We start from the raw sequence: 12,266 nt of genomic DNA on the forward strand, positions 1-12,266 counted from the left end.
GCCATGGCAGAGACGGGAGCAGGACGCTCAACCGGGCCATCTGCCAGGGCAAGTCAGAGGGAGCAGCAGTGAGGAGAAAGAGGTGCTCACCCACTGCTGTCGACCAAACTATTGTGGAGGCAGCCGCAAAAAAAAACACTAACTTTTCAAAAATCACTAGCAACATTTCTAGCAGTTTGCAACGCACATAAATGGGGTTCAAAATGCGTAGAATAATGAGATCTAACCAATGTGAAGTGTGAGAAGTACCGCTGTGAGACTGGGAAGAAAGTAGAATAATATCAAATGTATTTATACCACAAGAAAGTCGTATGCATCAATTCAGGTGATAAATGTATATCGAAAATAGCCAAGTGTTTGTGAATGTCGGCACTGATAAAGGTTTAGGTAGTAGAGGGGGGCTAAGCCCCCAGTTAGGTAGGTTAGGGTAAGTTATGTTTGGTTAGTAAAATTATTTGGCACTCGGTGTGGGGTATGGAAATACACAGTGCGGGACGGGACATTTGCGGCGGCTGGCCGGTGTCGCGAGAAATATTTCCTCGCAGAAATAAGTCACTCGGTTGTCCACTACGTGTGCGCACTGGGGAAATACACGGCAAGGAAAACATTAATTTGTTTGTTTTGTTCCAGTTTGTCCACTTGTGGTCTCTGTAAATGGTGAGTGAAACAAAGGATCAGTAAGCAAGTTGAACATCTTTCTCTACGAGTTATTTTGCAGCTGCGTGCTGTGGCAGGTTTACAACAGGCATTGAAAAGTCAATCATTTAATGATTTGTGACAAAAACAGTTATCGGATTAACACACCGAAACCTACAAAAATGAAAGTGTCGTCTGCAAGTACGAGATTGAAGCACTTGTAAAATTTTGCCCATTCCTGTAACTATACGGCCCCACCGCATGGCCCCACTGACAACCTGGCAGGCTCAGTGCCTCGCAGTCCATCGCCAAGTGTGCTATGCAGTTATACAAACAATGTGCACACAACATACACAATAAAAAATACATATACCTATGTGTATTAGGTTCGTTGGCCTTATTTTAAGTTTTTCTTAATTTTTGCCGCTTATAACGGACTTTCGGCATTAACCGACTACATTCCCCCCCAATTAGTCTGTTATATCAAGGGTTTACTGTACCTACGTTTATGTTCGTCGGTATTTTTATACTTTTTTTATTTTCACCGCTTATAATGGACTTGGCTCCACATATATATATATATATATATATATATATATATATATATATATATATATATATATATATATATATATATATATATATATATATATATATATATATATATATATATATATATATATATATATATATATATATATATATATATATATATATATATATATATATATATATATATATATATTATATATATATATATATATATATATATATATATATATATATATATATATATATATCTATATATATATATATATATATAGATATAGACAAACACACACACACACACACACACACACACACACACACACACACATTAGGGTACCCATAGGGAATAGGGTAAATTTTCAAAATTTGTATTTTCTTGCATACTTCGGTTGTATGCTGCCTTGTTGTGAGAAAGTACCACATGCACATTTTCAGGCCAATCGGTTGATATTTAAAGGTGGCGGATTTAACCTAAAGATTTCTTTATCGGGGATCAGGCCCCGATCATAGAAATCTCGGCTTTCTATTCATTTCACTCTTCCGTCCAGTCTACGTAGTGATTTTAGCTGCTTTGCTGTCTTGTTTTTCACTTGTATGCCTTTACCATACGTAGGCTTCAGCACACCGGCATCTGTTCATTCCATATTTCTTCTTAGGTCATGACGACGACTCGCTCTCAGAGCAGTGTTTGGCTGGTAGGCCAACTGGCTACAGCAGTTACTGGTTCGAAGCTGCCCAGTCGTGGGGATGTCCTTCGTCGATTCTTCAACCTGCACAAGGAACAAAAGAAGACGACAGGGGCAAGCGCCGCTGCGGTGGCGAAGGAAGTGCAGGAGTTCTGTGTCTGGGTCCGGATCCCAACCATCGCTGAGACAAGCATCAGCAGGAAAGTCCTCGCTCTCTTCAATGAATGGAAGCTCCTCGGAAAGAGCAAGGGGAATCCAGGATCTGCACCACACAAGAAACAAAAGGCATTCGAAGAAAGGCTCCCTGACCTTTTCGACTGCACCCACGCAGAAGCCCTCACCCTGATGACGATTGACGAGGACAAAAAGTTCCTCCTTGCGCAGAGGGAGAAAGGGAGACGCGGCTCCATGGTGGGACTGGACAAGAAGCTAAAGAAAGCTGTCCGTCGGCGTGAGAGGGCAGCTGCCCGTGAACGTTCGCCACCTCTGGAAGTGGGTGCTACAGTGGAGTCTTCCTTGTCCGAGTCCTCAAGTCCTTCCCGTCGGAATCCCAGCTCGATTTCATCTTCTGACGGTGGGGGCGCTTCTCCACCAAAGCGCACGAGAACGAGGGGGACCAAGACCAAAGCCATCTTTATATAAAAGCCTTAGCCTGGCCGCGAAAACCATCGATGACGTCACGCGTTGGGTCCGTTGGCTGGCGGTGGCCGGCGCGGGAGGGGGGGGGACAAGGAGCGTCAGTTGCATTTCAAACATTGTGGTGGTCGGATGTACTCGCTCCAACACAGTGACACTCCATGTACAAGGTGAGAAACTTATTTAGTTGTGAATTAGTACAGTACTTTATTATCATAGTACTGTATAAAACTGTAAAAATCACGTGAATATCATGTGTCATATCATTCCAAACACCGTGATGAATGCCACAGCCCCTGATATAAAAAAAGTAAAATATCTCCCTTTTCAGGATATTAAATTATAAATGTAATAACTGATGATGGAAGTTCTTATGAATTTTCTATTTGCTGAGGTGAATGATATAATACACCTTGACAATACGCATGTTAATTATCACTTTGTTTCTAGGTAGACTGAATCTACTGCAAGGCATCATGGACCGGTTTCATACATATGCATCTCTGGTTGGCTGGCATAAGCATGATCCTGTGAGCTAGTGTTACTCCTGGCAACTACTTTTGACTAGTTCTTCCTGTGAAACAGCTGTCTTTCAAAGGTGAGAATTTAAAATTTAACATTGCATAAAAAATTAATATATGACTGATAGGTGATAGGAATAAACAAGATAGGATTAGCAACGGGAGTACTTACTGTATAGATTTTAGAAACTGTAGCCACGTGCCAACAGGTGAGAACAGAATTATGAAAAAGGGAACATCTAGGATGATATACTTGAAATGTTTATGCTAAGGCTACAAGCCTGAGAAACAAGAAGGATGCGTTATTTAGTTATATAATGGAGGAAGATTTATGTAGTATGTATTATAGAGGCATGGATACCTATATAATGAAAAGTTTAAGGAGAGTAGGAAAGAGTATGATGTAGATGGGTATACCATATACCTATATTAATCAGAGAGCTGATAGGAAATAGTGTGGGTGTAGTGACTTTCATGAGAAACACATTTCCCTTAGTTAGGTTAGGGATCAGATAGAATATAATCTTTGTGGGTTGATGATAGCGCAAATAAAAACAAGGTAGTAAGAATTGGAGCTTTGTATACACCACCAAATCAGTCACCTGAAGTAGATGACATTATAGGTAGTAGGTGAGGTAAATAGGGGATTTCTAGGCGGGCACTTATTATACGGGATTTTGATCCTGCCTCAGCAAACTGGGAAACAATTGTAGGTGGTACTCGTGCAGAAAATAAGATCATAGAAAGTTTTCAGGATAATTATTCAGTGCAGGTTGTAGACATACCTACTAGGACAAATATATTAGACTGTATTAATTAACATTGAGCATTGTGTGAGGGTTGTTGAGGTGTGTGTGTGTGTGTGTAGTCTCTCTCTCTCTCTCTCTCTCTCTCTCTCTCTCTCTCTCTCTCTCTCTCTCTCTCTCTCTCTCTCTCTCTCTCTCTCTCTCTCTCTCTCTCTCTCTCTCTCTCTCTCTCTCTCTCTCTCTCTCTCTCTCTCTCTCTCTCTCTAGGTTATACCTAACTACTTAGATATGAGTATATACTTTATTTACACTCAAATGAACGCATTTGCTCAAAACGAGTAATGTAAAATTTAGTAGATATTAAAGGCGATATCAGTTGATTATATTAACTTATATTTTAATATACAATCTTTACTCCATACATTCCAAACGGGTTCTAATCTTTGATTACCACTTGTTATTTATTAAAAATCTATCTATATGCCAGGCTCAGATTCCCCAAACAAGGGGGTTGGCCTTAGAAGAGGCATCGACAGATCCACACTTGGAAAGGGTCCAACCTATAAATAAATCCATAATATTTTCAATAACTTGCCTATCACATTGTTGCTACAAGGTTTCATAAAACTTGTATTTGCAGATGCCGAGGTCATGCTGTGTGCCAGGATGCAAGTCCAACTATAAATCTGCAGATGCCTCTGCGTTCAGTTTCCCTAAAGATGAACAGCGACGGCAGCAGTGGATGAGGGCTATCCACAGGAAAGACTTTACTCCAACAGAAAATACAATTGTTTGTTCCAAGCACTTCCAAAACGTTTCATCATTACAGAAGACAGTATGACACGCGCTGATGGAACTGTAGTAACAGCAAAGAGAGGCAGGCCATCTCTACATAAAGATGCTTGTCCAACCATCTTTGAAAACCAGCCCAAGTATATGTCCAAGGAAATACCAGCTCCTCGCACCACTCCACAGGAAAGGAGAGACAAGCTAATTGAACGTGATGAAATGGTGTTCAGTGATTGGATTGAGAAAGACCAAATAAACAGCTTTAAAGAATTTTGTGAAGGATTTACTGAAAAGCTCTCTAAAGGTTGGCTGCATCTTTCCAGTGATGACTATGTGTCTTTCCTTAGAATTAACTGCGATGGCCAACCAAAGCTAACAGTGTCCTTTAAAGTTATGTCAGATTTAACAGTTTCAGTGTGGCTTGAAAATAATACCTTAAAACCAAGAAAGTTGAAGTGGCTTTTAGGAGAAGCAAATGCATGTGATTTGTGGTCAAAATTTGAGAATTTACTTAGTCACCTTAATCTTGAATCTGCATCAACTTTAACTGTCACTGATAAACTTACTCAGTGTAAAGAAACTATTGAAGAGATTTTGGAAACTGACAATGATGAAATGAGCTCCAAAAAGAAAGTGATGTGGTTCTGTGCTGAACAACTAGGTTTGATCTGCAAAGATAGTATGAAATACAGCTGTGATTTTTGGTTTGGTCTTACAGTGTGTTTATGACCAATCCATCACTGTACACAAGTCTGCGTGACAGTGGAGTTCTCGTTCTTCCTCACCCTAATTACCTTAGGAAACTGAGTATATCTACTGGTGCTAAGTGTCTAAATACAGAAAATTCACATGAACTGTTTCTGAAGGAAACATTTTCTAGTCTGAAAAGTGAAGAAAAACTGGTGAACGTACTGCTTGATGAGATACATGTAAAGAAGGGTCTTTCTTATAAAGGAGGGAAAATTTATGTTGCTTCTGTGAATTCAGATGAACCAGCAACAACAATTCAGGCTTTCATGATTTCATCACTTTTATCAAAGCACAAGCATGTTGCTGCTTTGTATCCAGTCTGCAAACTGACAGCTGACACCCTTCTTGACTTAACACACAAAGTTTTGGCATTCCTACATGATATTGGATATAAAGTTGTTTCATTGATTTCTGACAATAACAGGGTTAATAGAAAGATGTTTGAAAAGTTATGTGATGGGCCTCTTACCCCCTCCATTTCAAATCCCTATGATTCAAGTGAGCAACTTTTCCTCCTGTTTGATTCAGTCCATTTGCTAAAATGTATACGAAATAATTGGTTCAATCAGAAGAAACCCATTCAAACTTTTGTAATACCTTCACCTTCCAACCTCACAATTCAAGAGGAAGCAAGTTTACAGCCACTGAAAGAACTGTATGCCAAAGAAAGAAAGAAATGTGTGAAGCTAGCTCCAGGCTTATCAGAAAAAGTACTTTTCCCCAATAACTTAGAAAGGCAGAATGTACAGCTTGTTGTGAGGTTGTTTGATGAAAAGAATGTGGCTGCACTGAAAACTATGAATTTGCCAGGTGTGTCAGGCACTGCTGCTTTCTTGCAACAAATCATGTCATGGTGGCATATAGTAAATGTTAAAACTCCAGATAAAGGTGTTGCCCTCCGTCAAGCACAATGTGACCCCATCAGGCAGGATTCATCTACAGATCCAAACTTGCTGTTTCTCACTACCTTTGTTCAGTGGCTTGCAGCTTGGGAGGGAATGGAATTGGTGCAGCATGAAAGGATTGGTCAGCTCTCGCGAGAAACAGCTTTTGCTCTGAAGCACACTACAGCAACCCTAGTTAAGTTATGTGATTACCTCTTGAAAGACCATGACTTTCGCTATGTTTTGTTGGGAAAGTTCCAAACAGACAAACTGGAAGGTAGATTTGGACAATACAGGAAAATGAGTGGTGCAAATTATAATGTGGCTGTTGCTCAAGTAATGGAATCTGAGAGGAAAATCAAAGTTATTAATGTTCTTTCAATGGGTTCATCAAAATTTGGACCATTAACTCTCACTGAATTGAACCACTCTCAACTTGAATCTAAATCTCACTCTGAATCCGTAGACTGTCTGGAGAAATTCAAGGGTGTTGAGAAGTATGTCAAAGAGCAGAGTTTGTCAAAGCAAGATGAAAGTGTGATGATGTACATTGCTGGTTATGTAGCTCATGTAGTCAGGAAAAGACTTAAGTGTGACCTGTGTGTGAGTCGGATTTCTCTTGATAAAGTAATGGAGGCAGAAATTCCTGAAGAATGTCAGTATCTCCACAGTCTTGATAGAGGAGGCTTGAAATGGCCAACAGATTTCACTCTGTCTGTGTGTATCCACACCTATCAAATATTTCAAGCTCTCCTAAACAATTTTAAGACAGAATTTATTCAGTGCACCAGTAACCAACGACTAGCCCTCGTTAGGTTATCACTGAATTTTCAAGGGACTCTGGTTGATGTAGAGGAATGTTGTCCATGTAATACATCAGTAAGTCAACTTCTGAGGATGTGTATTTGGCCTGTGACAAATATTTTGTTGAATAACTTCACAAAATCATACAATGATACAGTAGGCCGAAAGGACGATAAAAAAAGGAAGCTGTCAACATTGAAAGAGTCTTAGAAGACAGTATATAGGTTATCTCTTAAGACATTTTCAATTAAGGATCAATGTAGGTATTTTATTGCAATGGAGGATGGTTGTGTGACTGATGATAAAAAAAAAATTATATGCTCTGTAGAGTGGTAGGGATTGATTTATATAAATGCTTTCAGTATTTACGTATTGCCCTTTTTTCTTGAGCATATTTTCTATTTTGGGGCACAACATTTATCTACACAAATATTGTTTTGACCTGATATTTACTCCCTGAAATATTATTGATTTATTTTTTTCCATTAAAGTAAATGGTATGTTTTCATCAATATTTTTATTTCCCTGACTAATGCTATATCTGGATAAAGGTAAGTGATACATTTATTAGAGAAACCAGGATCTAAATTAAAAATAAAAAAAAAACTAATGGAGATCTAGATTTACTATACAAGATGAAGTAAATATAAAATTACTACTAATACATGCAATCATGTACAGTAATAATAATAATAATAATAATAATAATAATAATAATAATAATGATAATAATAATAAATAATAAATAATTAAAAGGTAATAATAATAATAATAATAACAATAATAGTTATCATAATGATACTATTAATAATGTTAGTGGATAGCGTGAAAAAGGTGGATGAGAAATTAGAAGAGTTTTAGTGAGTGAGGCATTGCGGACCCAACGCGTGACGTCATCGATCCCAGGCTAAGGCTTTTATATCAAGATGGCTTTGCCAAGACGGTCGTATCCTCCAACCTGGTTGGGACCTTGGATCGTATGGGTGTGAGCAGCCGCCAGGCCTTCCGGATTGTGGCCACAACTGCCAGTAGCTTGGGTCACGACCCCAAGGAGCTCATCCTCAATCAGGAGTCCATCCATCAGTCAAGAGCAAAATGCCGGGCCTGTTTGGCGGAGGAAATCAAGCAGTCCTTCAGACCTCAGACTCCCCTCACAGTGCATTCGGATGGGAAGATCCTCCCGCAAGACGACGGAAGTCGAGGAGACAGGTTTGCCATCCTCGTCACTGGACAATGAGTGGAGAAGCTCCTGGGAATGCTCAGGCTGCCAGTCGGAACAGGTGAAGCAGCCGCCACCGCTGTTTATGAATCATTGGAAGACTGGGGCATGTGCGATCAAGTCGTGGTGATGTGCTTCGATACAACCCCGAGCAACACCAGTATCCACAACGGAGCCTGCACGCTCCGTCACAAGATTAACAGGTGTGTTAGGTTTAAAGAGTTGAATATTGTAAAGGATAAGTCTGGCGAGGTAAAATATTGGCTCACCTGTGTTCGTTCCTTGGGCAGGAGTCTGTGGCTTCCGGTGTTGATCACAGGTAAGATACACGTGCACCAGTGATGACTGGACCTTCACAGACTACCTAAGGTGAGTGATAACAGACACTGGATGCCCTCCAGGCGATGGCTGGGGGCTGTATAACGCCAGCCACACACCGCGGCCCGCGGGGCTTCCAGCAAGGTTACTCCCAGGGCTCCTTGTGTGACAGCCTGTGGATGGTGGCAGGCGGTCACCAGCCATCGCTTGGAAGGTCTCCAGTGTCTGTTATCACTCAATCTCTGTCAGTCTGTGAAGGTTGCACCTGCATTTTACCTGTCGGCGAACACCACTTCAGTCGTGATGGCCATGTAGGTGTTTCCAAGGTCCGCCTCGCCGAACCACTCATCTCAGCACGGTCAGCACAGTCCACAGATATTTCAGGATGAGTTTCAAATCATTACACGCCTCCAATTCGTCTTGACGAGGCCGATATATTAGGAGGTGATGCCTTCCCTCCCGCTGTAATCCGCCATTTTGCAATACTTATGCCTTTCTAACGGTGCTATGGGAGCCCCTTCCCCGCCTTCAATTTTCCGCCCGCTAAGTGCTCCAGCTCCAGCGCTAAGCGGCCCGGCGCCATTTTAAGTAGAAAACTTAACGATTCTTTGCCGTTAAGTGCACTTAGCGATGCTAAGAACGTTTGTGTATACCGCCCCTGGGTGTTGTATGAAAAAAACTTCGGGGTATGAAATATGTTTGGTGAATGGATTTCATAATTAGATCACAACAATAATACATTGGGTCATTTTTTTTGTTAGACTCTAAAACCACTATATCAGGAAGAAAAATCATTTAACTTTGCCCAAAAAATTATTATTCATTGCCTGAAATTTGTGATCCCGTTGTAAAGAGCGCAAACAGAGACCAGCGGCTTGTGTAATGGCGGCGTGGTGCGTGGCCTCTCAGCTGCGTCTCGAAAGACGGTGTGAGTGCCAGTGTTCCGGTTCCCAGTGCTTCAGTGCTTCTTTACTGAAGTGACTGTTAAAGTGTTAATGGTGATAAGTAAGAATAGCTGAATAAGTAGTGATGGGCCAGCTCACAAAAGACCAGTGTTTGTAAACAAAAACACCAGCCTTTGACGGTGGGAACGGCAAACAACACAACACCGGCTCAGGCGTTTCTAGCATTACTGTCAAAGGTACGTGTCTACGTGTGGTTTTCAGGTTTTGTAAGTTTTCAAATAATATAGGTAATGAAAATTTGAATTCATCTATGTTTTTTTATTTGAAATATCAATATAGTATCGTTTTCGCCTATCGGACTTATCGCTAGCTAGTATCGGATTTGTGGATTTATATCGGGTATCGGTTATCGGTTATCGCATATATTTGTGTCTCCAGTTAACGAATATCGGTTATCACTGATAAGGTTTTCCATTATCAGTTATCGGGTATCGGGAATAAGGTTTTCTGTTATCGTGCCCACCTATGCCTATAGCCAACCTAACCTGACCCCTCTACTGCCAAAATGCAATGTACTAAGATGCGTTAATTCACACTCTTCAATAGTTTGAAGTTTCTTCAATATTCAAGCTGTTTGTCACTGTACTGTATTCAGAGACCAACATACAACACATAATGCATTAGCCTCACGTGAGATGGCTACCATAATTTCAGACTCGTGTGTTCAGTGACTTTCTTGTTTATTTATTTTGATATATAAACTTTGTCAGGTTACTCTGGTATATCTTTACCTCAGTGGGTCAAGGCACACAATCACTAGTACTATTATAAACTGTTCTAATGTTTCCCGAGCTTCTACACCTATCTGCTGTACTATAGATAGGCATAGGTACTTCTTCATTCACTGAGGCCACTTTTCTCAACTATCTTTGACAGGTCTCCCATTCACATTGTTTCACTCTGCTCCAGTGTCATCATATGCTTTCCCTCTCTGTATATTTCCTTTTTCCAAAGGGGATTGTCTTGAATTTCCAGTGTTATATTAATTTGGCCCACCGGTGTTCACTCATTTCCTCCGTTTGAAACTCAGCTTCCCCTTTGTTAACCTTTCTCAGAAGCTCCACCCCATTTCCCGAGAGCATGTGAACATTATCGTGCCAACTGGTTTTGAATGACTTCTAATCTCCCGACATCTTCAGTGTTAGTCCTGCTGACCCATACAAGATAGCTGTGGGGTTACTACCTCCCCATCCAAAGGCAACTTCCATATTCATACTGGCTAATTTCCCTTCTCTACCACTGATGTTAACACCCGTCATTTTCCTTACCTTGGCTTCATTTACTTTTCTTTGTGCTTTCTCCTATGGCCTCCTTGCTTATCTCAAATGCTAAATAACCATGCGTTTCTATTACCTCTAAGATATTGTTTCCCAGTATCCGCTGTCCTACTGCTGGTGTGAATTTCCATTATTTTGTTTAATGATAAGTTTCCATTCCATACCAAAGTCATTTAGGATCAGGCAAAGTCCTTCCACTAATACTACAGCATCTGCATAACCCAGGCAAAGCAATACAACTTCTGATGTGTGGGGCTTTATTACTTTTGCCTATATCCACATATACACATGGAGGAGGGGGAATGATTATGAGCAGAAAGGATTGATTGATTATGTGGCAGTAGATGGAAGACTGAGAAAGGATATCTGTGACGCGAAGGTAGTAAGCGGGATGTTCGATGGCTCTGACCATCTTGCAAAAGTGGGTGTTTGAACAGAACGGTGAAGGAAAACTAGGAAATACTGTGTAGCGGCAGCCTAGGCCGCTACAGCGAAAACCAAACATTTCTGTTTGTGTGTTTTCGAGGCAGCATACGTTGTAGCTGGTACAACGCCGTTTGGGTCCGTTAAAGCCGCCTTGTAGGTTAAAAGACACAACTAATAACCAGTGATGACTCCATTGACGAAGCAGTTTATTTGCGAGTATATACATGTATTGGAATATTGTGAATGAATATTTACAATGGTGATATACAGTAATATTTACAATGGTGGCTCTTTGATGATAAAGCTTAAACATAATGTTGCTTATAATAATTAGAATGATTGTGTACATTTATTTATATGTAGTGACTCGTAACAAAAGAGATTAATGTGTGATGGATATGTGTATTTGATGAAATAGAATAGTGTGTGTTGAGAGTGAGAGAAAAGAAAGAGAACGTGATGACTTAAGGGTAGACTGAAGAAACGGAAGATGGAGAGAACGAGAAAGGGGTCACTACATAATTCCCCCCCTAGTGACGAGGGAGGAGGAACGTTACATGTTTCTTGCGGCACTGGATTTTGTCTGTAAGCACTGGACTGGGGGACACTGACACGGTGTTGGTGGGTGGAGGATCTGGCTGCAGGAGGTACGCGGGCTTGACCCGGTCGATGGCGACGACATCGGATTTGCCGTGGCGGTCAATGGTGACGTTCTTCCGCGTCCTCTTGATGACGGTGAAGGGGCCATCGTATGGTTGCTGCAGAGGCTTCTTTGTGGCGTCCACTCGCACGAACACGTGTGTGCAGGTGTCGAGGTCCTGGCTCACGAACGTTTTGGATGGTGATGTACGTGGCGGCACTGGCTGGAGTCTCTGCATTGCGTTCTTGAGGTTCCTGGCGTAGTCCTGTATGTCGCAGGGAGGGCCAGGAGTGGGCGAGAGAACCTCTCCTGGGAGGCGGAGAGTGGTGCCGTACAGGAGCTCTGCAGAGGAGTGGCCGAAGTCTTCCTTGAGGGACGTCCGTATGCCGAGGAGGGCTAGAGGCAGAGTCGTAGTCCAGT

At 41.2% G+C, this 12,266-nt stretch overlaps 1 long non-coding RNA gene across 1 annotated transcript; it reads left to right on the forward strand.

Annotated features, from left to right (window-relative positions):
* The first annotated feature begins 1,632 nt into the window (after nt 1-1,632).
* Nucleotides 1,633-5,252, forward strand: LOC127002655 (uncharacterized). The gene is made up of 3 exons (XR_007756373.1): nt 1,633-2,677; nt 2,958-3,105; nt 4,415-5,252. It is a non-coding gene; the product is annotated as an uncharacterized LOC127002655 (long non-coding RNA).
* The last annotated feature ends 7,014 nt before the right edge of the window (nt 5,253-12,266 follow it).

The sequence above is a fragment of the Eriocheir sinensis genome, chromosome 23 (genome assembly GCF_024679095.1).
Source record: "Eriocheir sinensis breed Jianghai 21 chromosome 23, ASM2467909v1, whole genome shotgun sequence".
Taxonomy (NCBI): domain Eukaryota; kingdom Metazoa; phylum Arthropoda; class Malacostraca; order Decapoda; family Varunidae; genus Eriocheir; species Eriocheir sinensis.